Source organism: Carassius auratus, unplaced genomic scaffold, assembly GCF_003368295.1.
Source record: "Carassius auratus strain Wakin unplaced genomic scaffold, ASM336829v1 scaf_tig00214472, whole genome shotgun sequence".
NCBI classification, from domain to species: Eukaryota; Metazoa; Chordata; class Actinopteri; order Cypriniformes; family Cyprinidae; genus Carassius; species Carassius auratus.
Window position 1 is genome coordinate 44,753 of NW_020527671.1, and position 21,070 is coordinate 65,822.

The 21,070-nt window shown below is 37.2% G+C and overlaps 1 long non-coding RNA gene across 1 annotated transcript; it reads right to left on the reverse strand.

Annotated features, from left to right (window-relative positions):
- Nucleotides 1–18,367: 18,367 nt before the first annotated feature.
- LOC113092100 (uncharacterized) lies at nucleotides 18,368–20,433 on the reverse strand. The gene is made up of 3 exons (XR_003287502.1): nucleotides 20,378–20,433; nucleotides 20,171–20,265; nucleotides 18,368–18,426 (listed from the first exon to the last, which is right to left on the reverse strand). It is a non-coding gene; the product is annotated as an uncharacterized LOC113092100 (long non-coding RNA).
- Between the last annotated feature and the right edge of the window lie 637 nt (nucleotides 20,434–21,070).

The window sequence follows — 21,070 nt, forward strand, 5'->3', positions numbered from 1 at the left end:
TTAGATACTGATTTTTTATTTTATTTTCCTAAGCTGCAAGTTGTAACCATCAGAATAACTGAAAAAAAACTCATAATCAAGACTTTTTCCATAATATTCTCTTTTTTATTATATATATATATATATATATATATATATATATATATATATATATATATATATATATATATATATATATATATATATATATATATATATATAGCCTGACTGCTGGCTTAGAGTATGTTTTACAATCTGTTGAACAAGAAAAAAAGAGATCCACACTCTTTCTAAGAGTAATGTGATGCTGCAGCACTGCAGAAACCAAGTCTAGGCTAGGTGTGTGCACATGTGCATGTTTGTTTATGTGTGGAACTGGGAGAGATAAAAGATGGGTTAGAGTGTGTGTCAAGGTCAAGCCTTTGGGCTGCTCTCTCACCTGGTAAAACTCATAAAAGATGGAAGACACCCTGCAATAGCTCCTCACTCTTGCCAAAACACAGGCACACATTCACTCACACTTACTGACATTTTTCATCATCTTCAATCCCTCCAGCTGAAAGAGGCTCTTTGAGAAATCTTTTATGCCATGGTTGTGTTAACTGAGAAAACCATGAAAAGATATTGTCAAAAGTAGCTTTAGAATTTTTTTTTTTTTTTTTCTCAAACTTTTGAACTGTAGTGTATGTAATTATATAACACGTTGGCAATGATGCAACAGTCATCCCTTCCGCTAACGAATAAACAATATTTTTTTAACACAACTTGTTTTTTGCAGGATCTCAGCTTTGATCAGGCCCTTGTAAGGCCTTGAAAAGACTTCATAACAATTGACATTGAGTGGAAAACCTAACATTTGCCTAGAATTTCTCCTTGGAAGTACAGTCGTTGTGTTGATGAAGTTCTGCGTTTGCTGGTTTTTATGTGCTATGCTTCTCATGACAGATCTGTTGATAATAAACAAACAGCGGTTGATTGAACAAGACAGAGTCAGGTATGATTTATGTTGCTGACATTGCCAGATCATTCTCGAAGAGTAATGTATTATGGGAATGGCCTGACTGATAATGAGTGTTGTACGAATGAAAGGACTGAAGTTTAAATCGATTAGCGTTTGGCTCTCACTCGCATCCATCACGAATCCGCTGATGTGTGCATTCCCAATCAGGTTCTGTTTTTCAGTGGAGGATTTGTAAATTAATCTCTCTAACAAAACCTTGAAGACTGTTTAAACAACAATGAGTTTTGGCATGCATGATTAACAGAAAATCAAGTATGAATGCGATTAAACTTCAATAGGAGGTTTATAATTCAGAATAAATTATTATTCCAGTATAACAGCTCCACAGCAAATATAAAATATGCAAGTTTTCTAAGCAAAACTTTGCTCAAAAGTTTATCTTATTGATTATTGTTTTTCTATTTTTAAACAAATGTTCCAGGTTCAGTAAAAGGAAAACTTTATTAATAGAAATTGTAATTTAAGATTGCCTTAACGGCTTGTCACTGGGGCAGTACCATCAAAGGGATATATCTGCAACCTGTTTACACCTAAATGGTCCATAGTAATACCTCAAGGACAAATATTACTAATCTAAGGTTATATTATGCAAATATTTGCATATGTTTATGTGCTTTATGTTCATTGCTTGGCCCTCTGTGTCCATGCTAAGTGCCTCACTATACAATGACAATGATTTTGCTAAAATAAATCAACAATTGTCAGTGGTAATCACAATTATGCCACAAATGCTGTCGACAGAGCTTAATTTGTAGTCAACAGTACTTTAAACAAAATAGTATTCTAATTGATTTTCCCTATTGCAATGTAATGTTGATAAAAATGTGTATGGTCATCTCCTTCCCATTTCCTAATCTGGTTAAATAGCCTCTTTCTTTTGCATGGAATCCATTACAAATCCCTGAGATAGACTAGTCATTTGCGCTGAAATAAACTGGAATCAGGAACTGTCCCATTGACGTAATGTGACTCATTATCAAAATCCAATTAGCCTCAAACAGTGAGTGACAATGAAGAGGAGGAATGCTTTATTATGTGTGTATTAGGCCCTCTGTGACAGAGCGGCAGATATGAAACTTATTTTTCTTTCTTTTTTATGTCATTACTTTGTTAATTAGGGTGCCATACTCTCTTTAGAGATGTTAATGGGTTCATCTCCCTATTTCTAAACATTTCATTTCCAGAAATATCGTTTAATATTTATCAGAAGAGATCCTGAGTCAGTCTTAAAGCTGAAAGAAAGGAGGATGGAAATAAGAGAGATTAGATAACTAAAAAATAATGAAAGCCATTCTTATTCCCTTTTTTTTATTCTGTTATTATTATTATTATTATTATTATAATTATTATTATTATTATTAGTAGTAGTAGTAGTAGTAGTAGTAGTAGTAGTAGTAGTAGTATTATGGGTACAGCTTGTTTAACATATATATATATATATATATATATATATATATATATATATAATTGTATTTCAATTCACTGAAAATGTTGACAGCTTAAAGAAGATGTCTCTCACTGTTTCACATGCACACACAGCAGTATAAAGTTCTCTGTTCCTCTAAATGGGCAAACAGGGAAATGAGCATGTGGGCAAAATTAGCAATAAGAACTTGTACTGATAATGTTGCTGTCCCGTTAATAACCCCCTTTCTCCTTTCCAACTCTTGAAATCTGATCAATGTCCATGTCTCGTGAAACGCTCTCAAGAACTGTGGCAGCACATCTGGGTTAATTGGCCACTTTTCCCAGGGCCCACAAAACATGTGATTTATGTAGCATTAGAAAAAACATGAACTTCATATGATCCTTATTTCAAATGGTGTCCTGGCGAAGGTTCTTGAATAGAACATGTAGACTTGCATCTAGTACCACAATGATAATAACAATCAAATTTTTAATTCCTAGCATATAAAGCACAAAATAAAATAAAAGAATTGTGGGAGAAGTAGGGAATGTGAGCAGACTTTTCATGCAAAATCAGAACTAGAAATCATGAAACCATTTGCACTTTTTTTTTAATGGGAAAACATGCCAGGCTGCATGTTTAGAGTATATTATGAGTTCTCAGATAGTTGCAGGTTGTTGTTTTCATCTTCTTAATCAATCATTATCTCCATCCCCATAATCACACTTCCTCCCAGAACTTCATACTTCAGACAATTAAATAATATCTCAATTGAACCATGTAGGGCACTGTCATTGTTTGTAATTGGTCTTTCCCCAGAGGAGCTGAAATGCCAGCGGTGTCATGTTGGCCCAAAAGCATCCCATCGTTACAAAAGAGCTGGAAGGTTAGGCTATGGTGCTATGTCGCTAATTAAAGCTAGTCTCTTCCTCTAACCACTGAATTATAGATGACAATTCATCAGCAGGGCTGGTTTATAATTACCAGCTTGCCAAAAGGACTTGTTTTCCTTCTCACGTTTTGAGCCTCATTGTTGGAATTATTCTCTTCTTTGATAGACCCGAGTTTTGCATCCATCTCTTTTTCATATCCGAATATAAATTATGGAGTCATACTGCCTGCCTGTAGTCACTGCACTCCCCAGTTGGCATATCATGCTGCATTTGTAATTTTCACTATTTGGACCGACATTGCTCTCTCTCACTCTCCCTTCCTCTCTCATTTGGACCGAGAGATTGCTCTGGAAGGGTGATGAGAGACAGCAATCTGTCAAGGCCATAGGTTACACTTTGCCATCTGCCATGGAGTGAGATTACGAGAGTTTGGCTGGCTTGCATTGTTTTGACTGTCTCTGCTCAATCCCAGATTTTCAACTATGCTTCTCACACACAGCATAGATGGAGGTGATCCTAGTGAAAGAGAGAGGATGAGACAGAGAAAGAGGAAAGGAGGCAAAAGATACTATCTAATTGAATGCTGAAGTGGAAGAATAAATCGATACAGTATGTCGTGACCACCCATGTGCTGTTTGTAAGGATCTGATGTCCTCCATTGGTAAAAAGAAATCAGTGTTTGTGGATATGTGGGTGGGTTGGAGGGGTTGTATAAGAGCCTGCATGTCTGGTGAACCATCTCATTATATCTATGTTTAGATCCACAATCCATATTCTCCTGCTCCATGATTTTGTTGCATTGATCATGTTGTAAGAGGGCAGATTGTTGTTTTGTGTGTCATTCTTGAAGATTTAGGACATACTGTAAACTTCAAATTGGTGTACAAAAAAAATTTCCCTCAAAAATTCTCAGAAAATTTCACAAATATTGTGAAATTCGAAGTAAAAAAAAAACAACAAAAAACCCCGGTATATGATTTGACAGAATAATGTTATTGTTTTAACTCCATTTTGCGCGCAAACACACACACACATATTCTGGTATACAGTATATGGTTTATGAGGACACAAATGTGTATAGTGAAATGGGTACTATGACGTAAGATTACAGGGACACTTCCCTATAATTCAAAAGGCTTTAAAAAAAGAAAGAAAAGGAAAACCCTTCCTAAATAGTATTTTATGAAATGAAAATAAAAATTGGCAGTAGTTTTCTATGAGGGGTTGGTTTAGGTGTAGGTCAAAAGTAAATACAGTGTGTACAGTATAAAAAAACATATAAAGTGTATAAACATTGCACAGAGTAGTAGCCATGATGTGTGAAGTGTGATACACAAGCATATGACCTTAATAACCAATTCTTTATAAAATAATGTGTTAGTCCAAACTATTCACAAAATGGTTTCCGATTCACTCGGGCAATCAGGGCTTTAAGAGATTCACTGAATTTGTGAAAAAACATTAAGCAGCTACTTAATTTTGTTGTTAAATGTCCCATTTAAGGAGCCAATGGTTCTATAAACTTTTTTAGCCCTGTTCTACAACTTTATAGTTCAGTTTACTATTTTATTCACAGTAACCTATCAGAGCAACACTCTTCCTGCATTCCTAATATATTCAGATCTTTTTTTAATCAGCAGCCCCTAATGAGTATTGTACCTTAGCATTCTTACCTTTAAGGATAAACAAAATTTGATATGTATGAACTATTGTATAAACAACAATCTTGCTTGACTTCCCTGGTATGATCAAAATATAATTTTCCATAACACAAGGGTAACAGGAGAATGTGGAGGTATTAATAGCCTGAAAATTTTCACTTCAGGCTGGATTCCAGTATCTGCACGGAGCACCCGAATGCTCCCTAAATCTTACAGTAGTTTGTTTGCATATGTGTCTGTGTGAGTATGTGTGCGTGTCTGAGGCTGTACTGCCTCAGGCAAAGTCGGAACTGCAGGTTGAGGCATCACTCTGTAGTCACTAATAAGGAGCCTAATCTTGTTCCACATGCTGTTATCAACAAACTGATGCAATTCTACACAGGGATGGGGATATTTTACAGAACACTAGTGTTGAGTGCTGCTGTGAAGGAATCAGGCTCACACTTTAAGATTAAAAATATCCAACATCACGCATCAGATGAGCAACTACGCTCTAAGGAGAGTTTCGCCTACATGTGCATATTTTGTCTGATCTTATCAATGTCTGTGGGTTCACTCTTTGCACCCCTGCCTAACTCCAATTAGGCTGGAGTTTGACAGTGCAATACACTCACATAATAGAGTAATGCTTCCAAAAAACATTATGTTTAACGAAGGAGTGCCCCGGTGAAAGAGTTTTCATTCAAACACCTGTTAAGCATATTCGTACAGTAGAAGCAGTGCAAAGTGATCCAGGAGAGGATGAGAACGATTCCTTACCAGTAAACTTAACTAATGAGCTATTGTGATGTATAAACCAAATTGGCCTTTCATTCTAAATACTATTATATCACTCTCTTTCAGTTAAGCAGATTTCTAATACAGCACCAGAATTAGCCACCATAACAACTAGGGAAAATGGGGTAAACAGAGCAGAAGTATTCATACCCCTTATGTTGCTCCCTTATAAAAAAAAAAAAAAAAACTTCTTTAAATTACTTTTTTCCACATCAAGCTATGCTTAAAAAGGAAAAACAGAATTGTCACAACATCGTAAATTTATTACAAATCAAAAAAAAAAAAAAAAAATGCTATGCTTTGCATAAGTATTCATAAAACAAGCTTTGCTCATTAGCATTTGGCAATTATCTGCAATTATTCTCCTCATCTCTTCACCTCTCAAGCTCTTTCAGGTTGGATGGGGGCAGATATACATTTTCAGATTTCTCTAGAAATATTTGATTGGGTTCGAGTTCAGTCTGTGGCTGGGCCACTCTAGGACATCAACAGAGTTGTCTTTAATCCACTCTTGCTGTGCGATTAGGATCACTGTTCTGTTGGAAGATGAAACCTTCTTCCCAGTCTGAGATTCTGAATGCTCTGGACTCTGCAGGTGATGAGCAGACCGTGTTTCTTCAAACATGATGCTTAGAATTGAGGTTCATTAGACAGATAATCTTGTTTCTCAGAGTCGGAGGGTCCTTTATGTGTTTTATTTTAATTCCAAGTGTTTTCATGAATCTTAACTGAAGAGAGAATTTAGTTTGGCCACACCGCCATAAAGACACATATCTCCACATATGATCATGGAGCTCAACTAGAGTGACTATCAGGTTCTTGGTCACCACACTAACCAAAGCCTTTCTCCATCAGTTGCTCTGTTTGACCAGAAGGCCAGCTCTAGGAAGAGACCTGGTTGTGTCAAACTTCTTCCGTTAAGAGCAACAAAGACTAAATGTTTCTGTAATCCTTAAATGAAGCAGAATTGTTTCCTGAACTCTTCCCCAGATGTGTGGCTTGATGGAAACCTGTTTCTGAGCTTTATGGATAGTTATTCTGACCTCAGTGCTTGCTTTGGCTCTTATATACATTATAAGTGGTAAGACCTTTTATTAAGGCATGTTTGACTTTCCAAATCATACCCATTCAATTAAATTCACAACATTAAAAAGCAAAATGAATGCTCCTGAGCTAAATTTAAACTGTTCCGGATGCGGATATGAATACTTCAAGGGAACTTCCAACTGCGTCCTCTAGGCGCTATGGGGCGCTATGGGGAACTCCTCGTCGTGACCCGTGCCTGAAGCACACATTGAAAAAACACCAACGAGTTGTCCGGCGACAGCCTCTGACGTCACTACTGGCGCGACTATAAACAGGCACCGGGAGAACACGTCATTCCTTTATTCGTCTTCACTGACTATTCCGTTTGAAGAGTGCATCTGAAAGAACTGGTAAGAGTGATTGTAATAAACAAATCTCCATATTCATCGGGAAGAAGGAGGCGGGAACCGGCGCACAATCAAAAAGCATTTTAATAATCCAAAGTAAATACAAAACGGCGCACCAGCCCCTCACGGACGACTGGTGCGCATAAATAAAAAGCAAACACATAAAATAATGTCCCAGGCCTGGTCCTCTCTCGTCCTTCACGGTCGTCACTCCAGTTTTATATCCTTCCATCTCCTACGTGGGACTCGATACTAGCGGTGGGGCGCAGGTGCAGCTCATCTTCAATCACTACACCTGGCCTCACTCCTCGTTCCCACGCCTCTCGGCCCCGCCCCACTCGCCACATACCCCCATCGCCCCTCGCAGGCCGGGGGGTACCCTCGAGACTGCGCTCTACTCCCCCCCCCCCCCTTCCCTCCGGGGGGGACCGCTCACGGGGACCTGCAGGAACCTGGGGGTAGGACAGACGAGGCGAGAGAAAAGGAGATGGAAGGAGGAGCGACAAGGACGAGAGAGGGGAGAGAGGAAAAAAAAAAAAAATCCGGTTCCCAGACGCACTGCTGCTCGGCCCTCCACCAGCTGGGTGATCTCCTCCGCGGTGTCTGGCGGTGGCACTGGACGCCCCTCGGCGGACGGCGCGACACTCCTCCGCCGCCCGATGGACGGCGACGGCTCCTCCGATTTTGGGCAGCGGCAGGAGTCCCCCGTTCCCTGCCCCTCCGGATTCCGTCACGGAGGCGGCAGGCTCCGGCCCCCTGGCGAACGGCGCCGACTCCTCCGCTCCCTCACGGACGGCAGCCGCCCCTCCTTGTCGTGGGCGGTCGGCAGCGAGCTCGCCCGTCCCCGGCAACTCGCTCCAGCCCACCGCCTCGAGCGTCCCTGGCGGCACATACCTCGCCTGCTCGAGGGCACCGCGGATTCACCACAGCGGCGAGGGATCTTCAGCAGCGCGTCCCTCCTTCTCCCGGGCTTCGGCACCACTGTAATAATTCAAACAAATCTCCATATTCATCGGGAAGAAGGAGGCGGGAACCGGCGCACAATCAAAAACACTTTAATATTCAAAGTAAATACAAAACAGCGCGTCAGCCCCTCACGGCGACTGACGCGCACAAATAAAAGCCAAAACATAAAATAATATCCCAGGCCTGGTCCTCTCTCGTCCTTCACGGTCGTCGCTCCAGTTTTATATCCTTCCATCTCCTACGTGGGACTCGATACTAGCGGTGGGGCTCAGGTGTAGCTCATCTCCAATCACTACACCTGGCCTCACTCCTCGTTCCCACGCCTCTCGGCCCCGCCCCACTCGCCACAGTGATCTTTCCCTGTCTATCATGACTACTAGCAAGTGTTTAGACAATGTGTGCATCCGTGTCTGCGTTAGGTGGTTTCACATTAGGTGAGGGATGCTACTGCTCAAGTGTGTGATGCGGCAGGTTGGTCCTCTCCACACACATATTTGTCAGGTTCTATAATTTTGATGTCCATCCTACTCATTTTCAAAGATTGCTGTCCTCCACCATTTACAACACTAGAGTAGGAAAGACTTCTCTTACTGTGTCCAGTACGTGTTCTTCAGATTTACTTCCACAACACTAGCCAGTGGCATAAGTCAGAGCAGCTTTTCATATGCCGTGGGGGCCGCAATAAGGAGTGCGGCTGCCACCAAGCAAACAGTTTCCCATTGTGTGAGGGTTGCTATTGCCCTAGCCTACTGGGTGCGTGGTCAAACTTCGCCTCTAGGAGTTAGTGCCCATTCAACCAGTGGGGTTGCATCTTCAATGGCTTGAGCAAGAGGTGCACCCTTGCAGCAAGTGTGTGATGCTGTGCCTCAATGCCGCACTGTCGATGTGTCCGGACGTCTCTTCAGACAAAGGGGTAACCTGAAGATCTGTCCATTTCACATCCATTTATAACCTGCATGTGCACGTTATCAATGACGTCACCTGCCGAGGTTATTTAAGGCAATTATTGGCGTGTTTGACAAACATGCTAGACAACCGGTCGAAGAAATATTGTTCCCATTAGCGCTATTGAGCGCAACATTTCGGTCCCGCTTTTGCAGGGAACAGGGTTACAGTCAAGTAACCCGAGACATTCCCTGAGTATGGAACAAGACACTGCATCCTCTAACTCACTGCCATGCTTCGGATGCAAGAATGCAAAAATTTAATTTTTAGAAATCTTGGCCAACTAAAAAGTATGAAAATGAAATTATGAGCATGTACATCACTCAATACTTAGTTGGGGCTCATTTTGCCTGAATTACTTCAGCAATGTGGTGTGGCATGGAGTCAATCAGTCTTTGGCACTGCACAGGTATTATGAGAGCCCAGGATGCTCTGATAGTGGCTTTCAGTTCTTCTGCCTTGTTGGGTCTGACATATCGCATCTTCCTCTTCACAATACCCCATAGATTTTTTATGGGGTTAAGGTCAGGCGAGTTTGCTGGCCAGTTAAGAACAGGGATACCATGGTCCTTAAACAAGGTACTAGTAGCTTTGGCACTGTGTGCAGGTGCCAAGTCCTGTTGGAAAATGAAATCTGCATCTCCATAAAGTTGGTCAGCAGCTGGAAGCATGAAGTTCTCTAAAACTTCCTGGTATACGGCTGTGTTGACCTTGGACCTCAGAAAACACAGTGGACCAACACCAGCAGATGACATGGCAACACAAACCATCACTGACTGTGGAAACACCGGACCCCAAGGAAAGTGGATTGTGTGCCTCTCTTCTCTTCCTCCAGACTCTGGGACCCTGATTTCCAAAGGAAATTCAAAGTTTACTTTCATCAGAGAACATAACTTTGGACTACTCAGCAGCAGCACAGTCCTTTTTGAAGCGAGACACTTCTGATGCTGTCTGTTGTTCAAAAGTGGACTGACACAAGGAATGCGACAAACCTATTCATTTTGATATATGAAAGAATATAATGTATAAGTTTCACTTTTTGAATGGAATTAGTGATATTTGAATGGACTTTTTGATGATATTCTATCTATGTGTGTGTGTGTGTGTGTGTGTGTGTGTGTGTGTGTGCGTGTGTGTGTGTGTGTATATATATATGTATATATATATATATACACACACACACATATCCTTACAATTTAATGTATTATTGTTGAATTAAAAAAAAATAAAAATACATACAATCCCTTACAGAACCCACTTTTAAACAGAACTGCATTCACACTTAGATATGTAATAAATGCTTGATAAATAAGTATGTTTAGTGATTAATACTATGAATTCATTATGCTTCACTTCCACAGGTACCCTGGATCAATGTGTAGGGGTGATTTTCCACTGCATAGGGACCCTCAAATAATAATAATAATAAAAAAAACCTGTGCTTAATAGCACTGAAGATCAAATGAACTCTATCAGACAGAATATAGAAAGCACAAAATGAGGAACTCTCAGAAACTACTCTGAGGTATATAGACGCACATGAATACACAAGGCCAGAGAAAAACTAATGTCCTAATTCAGTGGATAATATCTTGAATGCTGCACTCTGTGGAAAAATTCAGATGTAGGCGTATAGGTTTCTAAATATCATTACAGAGGAAGAACACCAGGGCAAACAATAGGCTAGAGAACAAACAGACAGAGAGAGAACGGGAGAGAAAAAGATGAGCAATGGGAGTGTCTCTCCCCCACTGACATCTGGACCGAGGTAATAATATGCTACGAAACGTCAGCAAAAGCAAACCAGCCATTAACATCTGTCTTTTGGCATGTTAATTGTATTAATCTGAGACACTTTGCAGTGGCTAGTCTCAATGAGGTGTGTGTGGATGTTTGTGTGGGGTAGAGATGTGGCTCAAATGTCAGAATGAAATAGGACTCACAGGCATCTTTATGTCATTCAAATGATAAATGTATTTCTTTTTTTTCTTTTTTTCTTTTTTTTTTTTTTTAGCTGTCGTTTACAAGAAAATACCCTGTCAATAGAAAGTAGTGTGTAAAAAATTTGAATCCAGATAGTATATACAATAAAGAAGAATCCCAGTTTATCAAAGCGGGTTGATTTTAGAACATCATGATTTAGAAAAGTAGCCTCAATTATATCAGATCCAGTACATTTGCATCAAATTAGCCTCTAGAGTGTATCTTAAGTTTGAGACTTACAAGATCATGATTTAATGCAAAGACCACAAACCTCCATACTTTTATTTACCAGCTGTGCTCATAAAAAACAAGGGAATAACATGTATACAATAAAAATAAAGTTGCTAGTTTGCAAGTGAAGATGAAAGAGCACATGAGTAATGTGAAATACTAATGTGTGAATTTAACTGAACTTCATCCCAACCTAACCCTCAGCTGTAAACTTAAACTTCATTTTAGCTTCTTTAAAAGCAACATTAAAATGTCTGGGGAAAGATAGCTAGAAATTGTTTGTCTGAAAGGCTTATTATTGTGTAACTGATCGCTTTAAACTTAACAATCAGAATTAAGTCTTAGTGCACTTAGTGTATTTTGAAAAGTTGTTTGTGAAGGGCAACTTCAATAAAGTTATATCCTTTTAAATATATCGGAGAAAAGTACAAAGTGCTGACAGATGTATAATCCCTTAATGCAAAACAAAGTCCATTCATTTATTTATTAAAGATGCATTTGAGGTGCAGATTTGTGAGCCCTGTTCTCTTGTTTTTGTGAATCAATATAGCCACAGTTCCAGATGTTATTTGGATAATGTTTGAACACTTGCATTTGAAAACATTGCTCATGATGGTGATGGACCGAATACTAATTGATGATAGTTCTTAAAGCTTTAAATACTCATGTCAGCATTTACCTTGTTACATTTTAATCTTTTTTTTTTTTTTCTTTCTTTTTTTTACAGCTAGCTTTGCTGTAATGGCGCATCAGTCATGATAGACCAACATACTGGGCTAATGTTTGAATCAGCAGAGTACCTCATTCGCTATCCAGACACAACTAGTTTGAAAATGCATTAAAGCCATTAAAAATATTGCCAATTAATTCAAATTCAGAAAAGAAAGAAAGAAAGAAAGAAAGAAAGAAAGAAAGAAAGAAAGAAAGAAAGACTCTTTATGGAGATTACAATCATAGGAGTGTCATGTTCAATTTACTGGGTGATTTCTTCCGATTTCCCATTCTCTATTTCCTCCATTTCATTCATGCCACCCTGATAAGTTATTCACATGAAGAAGATGATGGAGATGGGACCTTAAGTATTTAACATGGCATTTTCCATAAGATAGATCGGATCTAATGACGAACAAACCTCAGAGTCATGCCATAGTATCGTACCATCGCATCGTGCCATTTTATTGTGCCATCCAGGTCATTTGACCTGAGTGTTAATATAGCAGGGCTGAAATGGTTGGATCAGTAACATGATGAATGAAACCTGAGCTGCAGTGATTGTATATTACAGATTTTGTGCCTTACCTTTCCTTCTTCAGTTAGATTGAGATGGATAAATAATGGAGACTTTTATTTGCTCATGTCTTTTGCCATCCTAAAGCAACACAATGGTGTATTTTCAGGAATATTAATATTCATTCACATTTGAGTGATAGGTCTGAATTCCACCCCTTGTAGAGGATCGTTAGTGCCTATTTCTGCTATTTTCCACCAGCACACAGATTTGGATCTCATTAGGATACATGCTGTATTAGTATTTTATTCATATTGAAGTTTACACGTATGTTTTTATATGTTTAATCTGAAATGTACAATATAGACTGGGGCAGTACACTTTGTATCCTATCATTCCCATGAATTTGTTGTATATCAACCTCAAATTATTTGTAATGTTGTTGTTTTGTTTAGTTTTTTTTTTAAATCTTTGAATATGAAAAATATACATGAGATATACTGAGATATGTCAATATGTTAATAATGTATTTTTCAAGTGTAACAATGTAGATATGCTAGAACTCTCCTTCATGTAATGGTTACCTGTGTTACTTATGAGATCTGAGAACCATATTGTAACGAGGAGTCAGAGACGTTCGTATCCAAATGCACTAGTTTATTAAGAATGGTCAAACAGGTAATGATCAAAGGACAGTGTCAGGTTTGTCAGGGGATATCCACAATCAGAAACCGTTATAAGCAAAGGTCGGGGCAGGCAGCAGATAATCACAGTTGGTATAAACAATCCAAAGTCAAACACGGAAGGAACAAACACTAGGAAAACACTCGGAAATGCCAGACAGAAATAGAACAAGACTTCGCAATGATGGAAAGTCCAAACACAGTTTATATGTGGGAGTAGTAATGGGGACCACCTGGTTATGATTAGCCCTAAGAACGGGATTATGAGAAATGGAGCTAGAAATGGGTTCTGAGTGAGTCCTGAGTGGACTCAGGATTAGCCTTGTACAATTTATCTAACAAAGCAAAGCTTAATTTCACTGGAAATACATGAATGCAAAGACCTATATTTGAACCTCTCAATCCTTCACTAAAAAGGAAACACAGCTTTTGTAGGTGCATTACACCCACAATGAAAATATCTCACAGATGCTAATGAAACATCCAAAAGGGAGCATTTCCCTGAGAGGCCTGTTTCATAAACCTCCGAAACATGACTTGATGTGCATGTTAAATGATTTTGCTGAATATACTGTACATGCGCTGTCCAAAAAGCCGTTCTGACTGTATAACACATGCGCTGTCCAAAAAGCCGTTCTGACTGTATAACCCCAGCGGCTATTTTCTGGATAAGAAATTGCATAGGTGAACATGATGATGGGGGTATGAGAGAGAGCATTTGTAAATGGTAAGAAAAATACCTTTGAATCAATATGTTTGTTTGTCTTTGTTTTAAAGTAGCATTGTTAAAATGTGACCATTTATAGTTATGCAGAAAATGGAAAGGACAAGTGAGAAGAGTAGAGAGAGAGAGAGAGAGAGAGAGAGAGAGATTGGTTTTTCAATCTGTTGTGTCAGTTGTTGTTATTGTTTGGTGACACTGTCACTGGCTTAACCACATTCTCATAAACTGGAAAATAGAACAGAAGATGCAAGTTACAAGACAAATAATCCCCATAGCCAATGTCCCTGCCATTTTGATAGCATTTTAAGTTAGCATTTTATTAAAGTTAACTTTTCAATCTCCATTTTCAAATCTCTACTTTCCAAAGGTTCTATTAGTTAACAAAGAACAATACAATTGTTGTTTTTATTAATCTTTGTTTATGTTAATAATAATACAATTGGCCATTGTTCATGTAAGCTCAGATACATTAAATAATATTAACAGATGCAACTTTAGATTTAAAAAATATATGTATTAGTAATTGTTGAAATTAATAATAACTAAGATCAATAAGGGTTTTAGAAATATTATTTGAAGGTGCCCTTGTTACAGTGTAATTATACATTTATATACTAATTAATTAACAACATTTATTTACTTTAGTGTTAGTTGTGTTTAATAATGCAGAATTTACTGTTATTACCATAATACGTACATATAACATATGCAACAAGAACACTGTAAAATAAAGTGTTACAACATTTTTTTATTGTTAATTCTTGTTCAGTTACTGATATTAACAAATGCAAACTTACTGTAAAGTGTTACAGTTCTTGCTTCATTCACCAAAGTCAATTTATGTCATTAGACAGGTCAAATATTGCAGATTTACTAGAACATATAAATTAAAGATTTGTATTGTCCCTTGACAGTATTCTGTCACAAAAGTAATTATGTGAGATAGAGTTTTGTGTGCTCCTATACTGCCGAAAAATCATTCCTCCATGTTTTCGCTCCATGGCAGTTTTCTCCTTTCTGCAGGAGAATAAAGTTCCTGCCGTACTCCTGACACCAGCTGTCGTTCCAAATTCTGCCTGAAATCGAGTCGTTTCTCCGGACCTGAATCTGTCATGGGCTCAGACACCTCGCCTCCGCAAGCTGAACATCTTTAGGTGACAGTAATGAGAACATCGCTGGGACTCATTTTATGTTGGTGTGTGTGAGTGAGTGTGTGTGTTTGTTTGTTTTCACTTTCTTTTGTTTTCCTTCCCGGTTTCTGCATTATTCCCTTCATCTCTATCTCATTTCCACCACCATCTCATTTTTGTTTTTGGCGTCTTTTGACAGAATGCTAAACATTTCCTTGGGTGTCGTTTCGTTTGTTGGTTGACCATTACTGGATAGCTGATTTGCATTCCTTGACTTGAAACTTGATGACATAACATCCTGTTTTAGCATGGACAGGAAACTGTGGAGTGGTAAGAATTTAGGAACTGAAAATGCACTGTCATCAAGTGTCATTCATCACCAAAGCAGTGAACATGGCCAAGGGCCAAGAGCTGAAATCCTAGAAATTGGCAAAATCAGCAATATGTACTCAGTCACAGCTTCCTCAACAACTGTAACCAACCAATTTATTAAATAAATTAATAAATACATGCATACATTTGATGTACATAATTTTGCTAGTCTTAACTTCAGTTCTCTGAACAAGTCTTTATTAAAAGTCTTAGAGTTTTCATTCAGCATTTATTCCCTCAGCAGAATTAAATATAACACAAACATTATCTTTTTTGAAGGTTACAGACAAGATTTACAAAGGTAATTATATCTGTCAGACACATTTAACTCTCAACACTCAGCGTCAGATTTAAAAACAACACTTGCTGACAGGATCTCACTAGAACTGTATATGCTACAGTTTTAACTACAGAAACTACAGCTGTGTATAGAATAGGTTAAGGTGTATACTTTAAATCTAAAAGTGCCAAGAAAAACTATCAAGCAATACAATATAATGGTGACTGCACTGTAAAAAGTTTAACTATTATTTACTCAATTTTTTTGGTGAAACATTTTTACACTCAAAAAAATTGAGTAAATTTTAAAGCTGTGAAATCAATGAAATGTACTGTTTAAATTGAGTAATTGTAAGTAAAAAAATTAAGTAAATCTGAATAACTGAATAACTTTATATGAGAAATAAAATTAATTAGATATAATCAAAATTATAAAACACCACAACTGTAATTCTATGTAAAATAAATAAAAAATATTGAGTAGATATAATTGAAATATTGGATGAAATTTAACCAAACAAATGTGCTATGTTTACTACATGTAAAAGTGAATTTAACTTAATATTGGACTATAAATGATCAAAATGTTGCATTCACTTTTTTTTACACCATTTACCCTTTACAATTAATATAATAAAACCAAATAAAGAAAGAAACACATTTTTTATTAAACATTTATTTATCAATTAAACATCAGACAAAGTCTAAAATCAACCTTTGAAACATTTTATCCATTTTAATATTCCAGTAGATTGCAAAAATTAAAAACTGTAAAGCAGCCATAAGGGAAATGATTAAACCTTATGAAACATTTCATCCATCTTAGTATTCAAGTAGATTACATGTAAAATATGATAGCCGTAAAAGAAATGACATCTTACTTTGTTCCTGGTGCATACCAGCCATTTGCAGTCACACTCATTACCACTCATTAAACCATAAAAAAAAAGCAACACTTACATCAATATTAAAGGGATAGTTCACCCAAAAAGATGATGTTGTCATAATGTACTCGCCCTCAAGCTGTCCCAAACCTGTAGAGTTTCTTTCTTCTGTTGCACAAAAGATATTTTAATGAATGTTGGTTAACAGATAGTTAAAAGTTGCCATTGACTTCCATGGTAGGAAAAAAAAAAAAGGCTACTATGCAAAGTCAATGGCAACCTTTAAATGCGTTAACCAACACTCTTTAATACTTGGCTGAATGTCACTTCACTTAAAATATCTTTTGTGTTCAACAGAAGAAAGAAACTAGTACAGGTTTGGGACAAATTGAGGGAGAGTAAATTATGACAACATCATCTTTTTGAGTGAACTATCCCTTCAACAGAATTAATACGATAACAGAAACACTTCCATCAGGAATACCCATTTTGTGGGATGATCATGAACCACTACTGTGCAAGAAGATAATTTTTTAACCTCTGAACATTAACAGAGTTTTGGAGGATCCAGCTCAAGAAACAGTTTTTGGAACAACTCAAGTGAGTACAGGTCCTTCTCAAAAAAATTTTATATTATGATAAAAGTTCATTATTTTCCATAATGTATTGATAAAAATTAAACTTTCATATATTTTTGATTCATTGCACAACAACTGAAATATTTCAGGTCTTTTATTGTTTTAATAGTGATGATTTTGGCATATAGCATTATAATATAGCATAAAGCAAATTTTGGATGTCATTCGGAAATCAAGGTGCCAGAGTCTGGAGGAAGACTGGGGAGAAGGAAATGCCAAAATGCCTGAAGTCCAGTGTCAAGTACCCACAGTCAGTGATGGTCTGGGGTGCCATGTCAGCTGCTGGTGTTGGTCCACTGTGTTTTATCAAGGGCAGGGTCAATGCAGCTAGTTACCAGGAGATTTTGGAGCACTTCATGCTTCCATCTGCTGAAAAGCTTTACGGAGATGAAGATTTCGTTTTTCAGCACGACCTGGCACCTGCTCACAGTACCAAAACCACTGGTGAATGGTTTACTGACCATGGTATTACTGCGCTCAATTGGCCAACTCTCCTGACCTGAACCCCATAGAGAATCTGTGTGATATTGTGAAGAGAAAGTTGAGAGACGCAAGACCCAACACTCTGGATGAGCTTAAGGCCGCTATCGAAGCATCCTGGGCCTCCATAACACCTCAGCAGTGCCACAGGCTGATTGCCTCCATGCCACGCCGCATTGAAGCAGTCATTTCTGCAAACGGATTCCCGAAGTATTGAGTGCATAACTGAACATAATTATTTGAAGGTTGACTTTTTTTTTTTGTATTAAAAACACTTTTCTTTTATTGGTCGGATGAAATTTGCTAATGTTTTGAGAATTTGGGGTTTTCATGAGCTGTATGCCAAAATCATCAGTATTAAATCAATAAAAGACCTGAAATATTTCAGTTGGTGTGCAATGAATCTAAAATATATGAAAGTTTAATTTTTATCATTACATTATGGAAAATAATGAACTTTATCACAATAAGCTAATTTTTTGAGAAGGACCTGTATTTGTGGGTCTTGGGATATCTCAAATCCAATGCATACGTGACTCCCAAAAGATAGCAGCAGGCTCTGCTGAGATTCCCAAGATTGCGGAGGACAGTGATGCCCTCAATCACAACTCCTACATCGCTGACTGCCCCATCATTGTCCCGAAGGATGTAGATTTTTATGACCTCCTCTGCCAACTCTGCTTGTACGAAGACGGGTAGATCAGCTGAACCCTACAGGCAAATTTTAAAGATAACTGGTTAGAGCTAACATTCAAACCTGAATGTTACAAGAAAGCGATAAATACACAAAACAAATAGCACCTGAAGAAGCAAACATTCTGTTGGACCGTATGATAGGTAAAATCTCAAATAAAGTTTACTAGGGGGAGGAGTTGCAAAAATTAACAGCATTCTTCTTAACAAGAGGACAGGTTAATTTTCTACATAGGGACATTTATTTTTAACAATAAACCTAAAAGAAAAATGAAAAGAGACTAACTGTGAGCTTCTATGCTTTAAATCAATGCTATAGGCTTTTATTGAGGTCCGCATTATTTCAACCAATTTCTTTATAAACATGTTTAATATTTAAGTAAAATGACTAATGGTTTTGAAACAAAAAAGCTTGTTTAATTGCACTACTTGAAAAAAAATATGCATTGCATTAACCCTCACACTCAACCCTTAACCCTCTAAATAATTCTGTGGCTTAGTAAATATTACAATAATATTTAACTTTATGAACTTAATAAAATCTCTGAATATTATAAGATTGTAAATGTGTACCTTGAAATGCAATGTAGTTGCTTTGGATAAAAGCGTCTGCCAAATACATAAATGTAAACATAATAATTGACTAAAAATACAACAGTTAATTTTATCTAAAATGAACAGTTATATTTTATCTTTTTTTTCCACTAAAAAAAATTATGAATTTGACTAACAAATTGTTTATTTATAATACACATAATATATTTGTGAAATGTCTATCAAACTATTTAAGGATGCAAAATTAAACTGATCTGTTTCAGGGAACAAAAATATTACTTTAATTAAAATTAAAACAATGTACCCCTCCCCCAGCCTCCGCTGTCCTTCAATACCCACCAGGTCTGGATTTGTTTTGAAACAGCTGCGGTGACTGGAGTAATGGAATGAAAATTCGGCTTTAATTTATATATGTATGTGTGTGTGTGTGTGTGTGTGTGTATATAAATATTATATCAGTCTGGCGAGTAACCCTAAAAAAATTACCAGCCAAATAGCCATAGAGGGTAGGGGGGGATAATAGACGGTTGTTTTTTCTGCATTATTTTTTTTTTAAATAAATGCAAGCTTAATGAGCTTAAGAAACTTATTTTAGAAACATTAAAAAGCTTACTGTTTTCAAACTTTTGACCGATATTGTATGTGATCTAGGTTTCAGTGCACTAGAATGATTTTACAACGGAGCAGGCCTTAAACTGGCTGACTCCCTATAGTGGGAGCTGATTAAAACGCACCAGTCTATGTTATGTCCACGCCATTTTAAATACTTTTGCATGGCGTATTTGTAGTGGTGATTTAAGAGCTCATACTTGAGTTCATGTAGTAATTATGATGTTTTACAACAACGTGACAGCTTTTTACAAGACAGAATGTCATTTGAAAGTTCATAAATGATGTGTTCCCTTTTGACAAGCCACTGACCCCAAAGGGGAACCTGTACAAAATCGTTTTCCATTGGGCATGTATAGTTATAGTTGCTGGACCACGGTACACTTATCGTTAGACTTTCAAATGGCGGTTAAACGGTGATCCAAATAGTACGAAAGTTAATCCACTCCAAAAAAAAAAAAAACCCTAACATACATATCGCTGCCCCACTAACTAACTTAGAAAACTACACTGTTATGTACACGTACACACGGTCAATGTTTAATCAACTTTTGAATAAAGTATTGCAAATATACATCGTTATAAAATGACTACTTACAGGAAATTCGAGTAAAGCTGTTCACGTCGTTGATGAGAAAAGCAGTCCTTCAGTGACAGGTGCCTCTTGCTTGAGCCGCGAAACTCGTTAAACTTCTTAAGATGTCGCAAAATACAAACACAATTGTTAGGAAATCCTTAATAATTAACTTCTGAATTAAACATCACAAACATATTTAGTTTTAGCTGGCTAAATGACATAACGTACCACGATATGAGAGGAGTGCGGGTCTTGCCGTTGCTGAGGAAAGCCGTCCTTCAGGTGACTTCGATTAAGTTACGAAACTTGTTGAAGATGACGTAAAATACAAAGACAATTGTTAGGAAATGCTTAATAATTATTAACTTTATAATAAAGTGTTACAAACGTAAGTAGGATTAGCTGACTAACCTTACTTACCAGGAGTTGTGAGGAGTATGGCTAGTCGACGTCTCTGCTGAGGAAAGCGGATTTTTTTTTCCTGCGGAGCTGCACACGTGATCACTTTAGCCGCGAAATTTACTTAATTTATTTAAACCGTTTTTTATTAAGCTGGAACTTTATTTAGGAAAATTGGTAGGAAATACTTAATAATTTTAGTTTCTAAAACAGATCAGTACAAGTAAATAATTATCAAATATTTATATTAGAATTCACCAGAAATATTGAGGGTATATTAAAAATATAATTAGTTACTTAAATACTTATTTATTTTCATTAAATAAATTTAAATAATATATGTACATTTTAGAGAAATTATTTGTTGGATTTTTAATTATTATTTTTAACCTGACCCACTCAAAATATCACTTAAATGATTTCAAAAGATTTTATTAAGTAAATATAGCTCTTTATTTTTGTGAAATTTACTAAGCCACTGAATTATTTTTTACAGTGTGGTCATGGCCACAACATATTAAC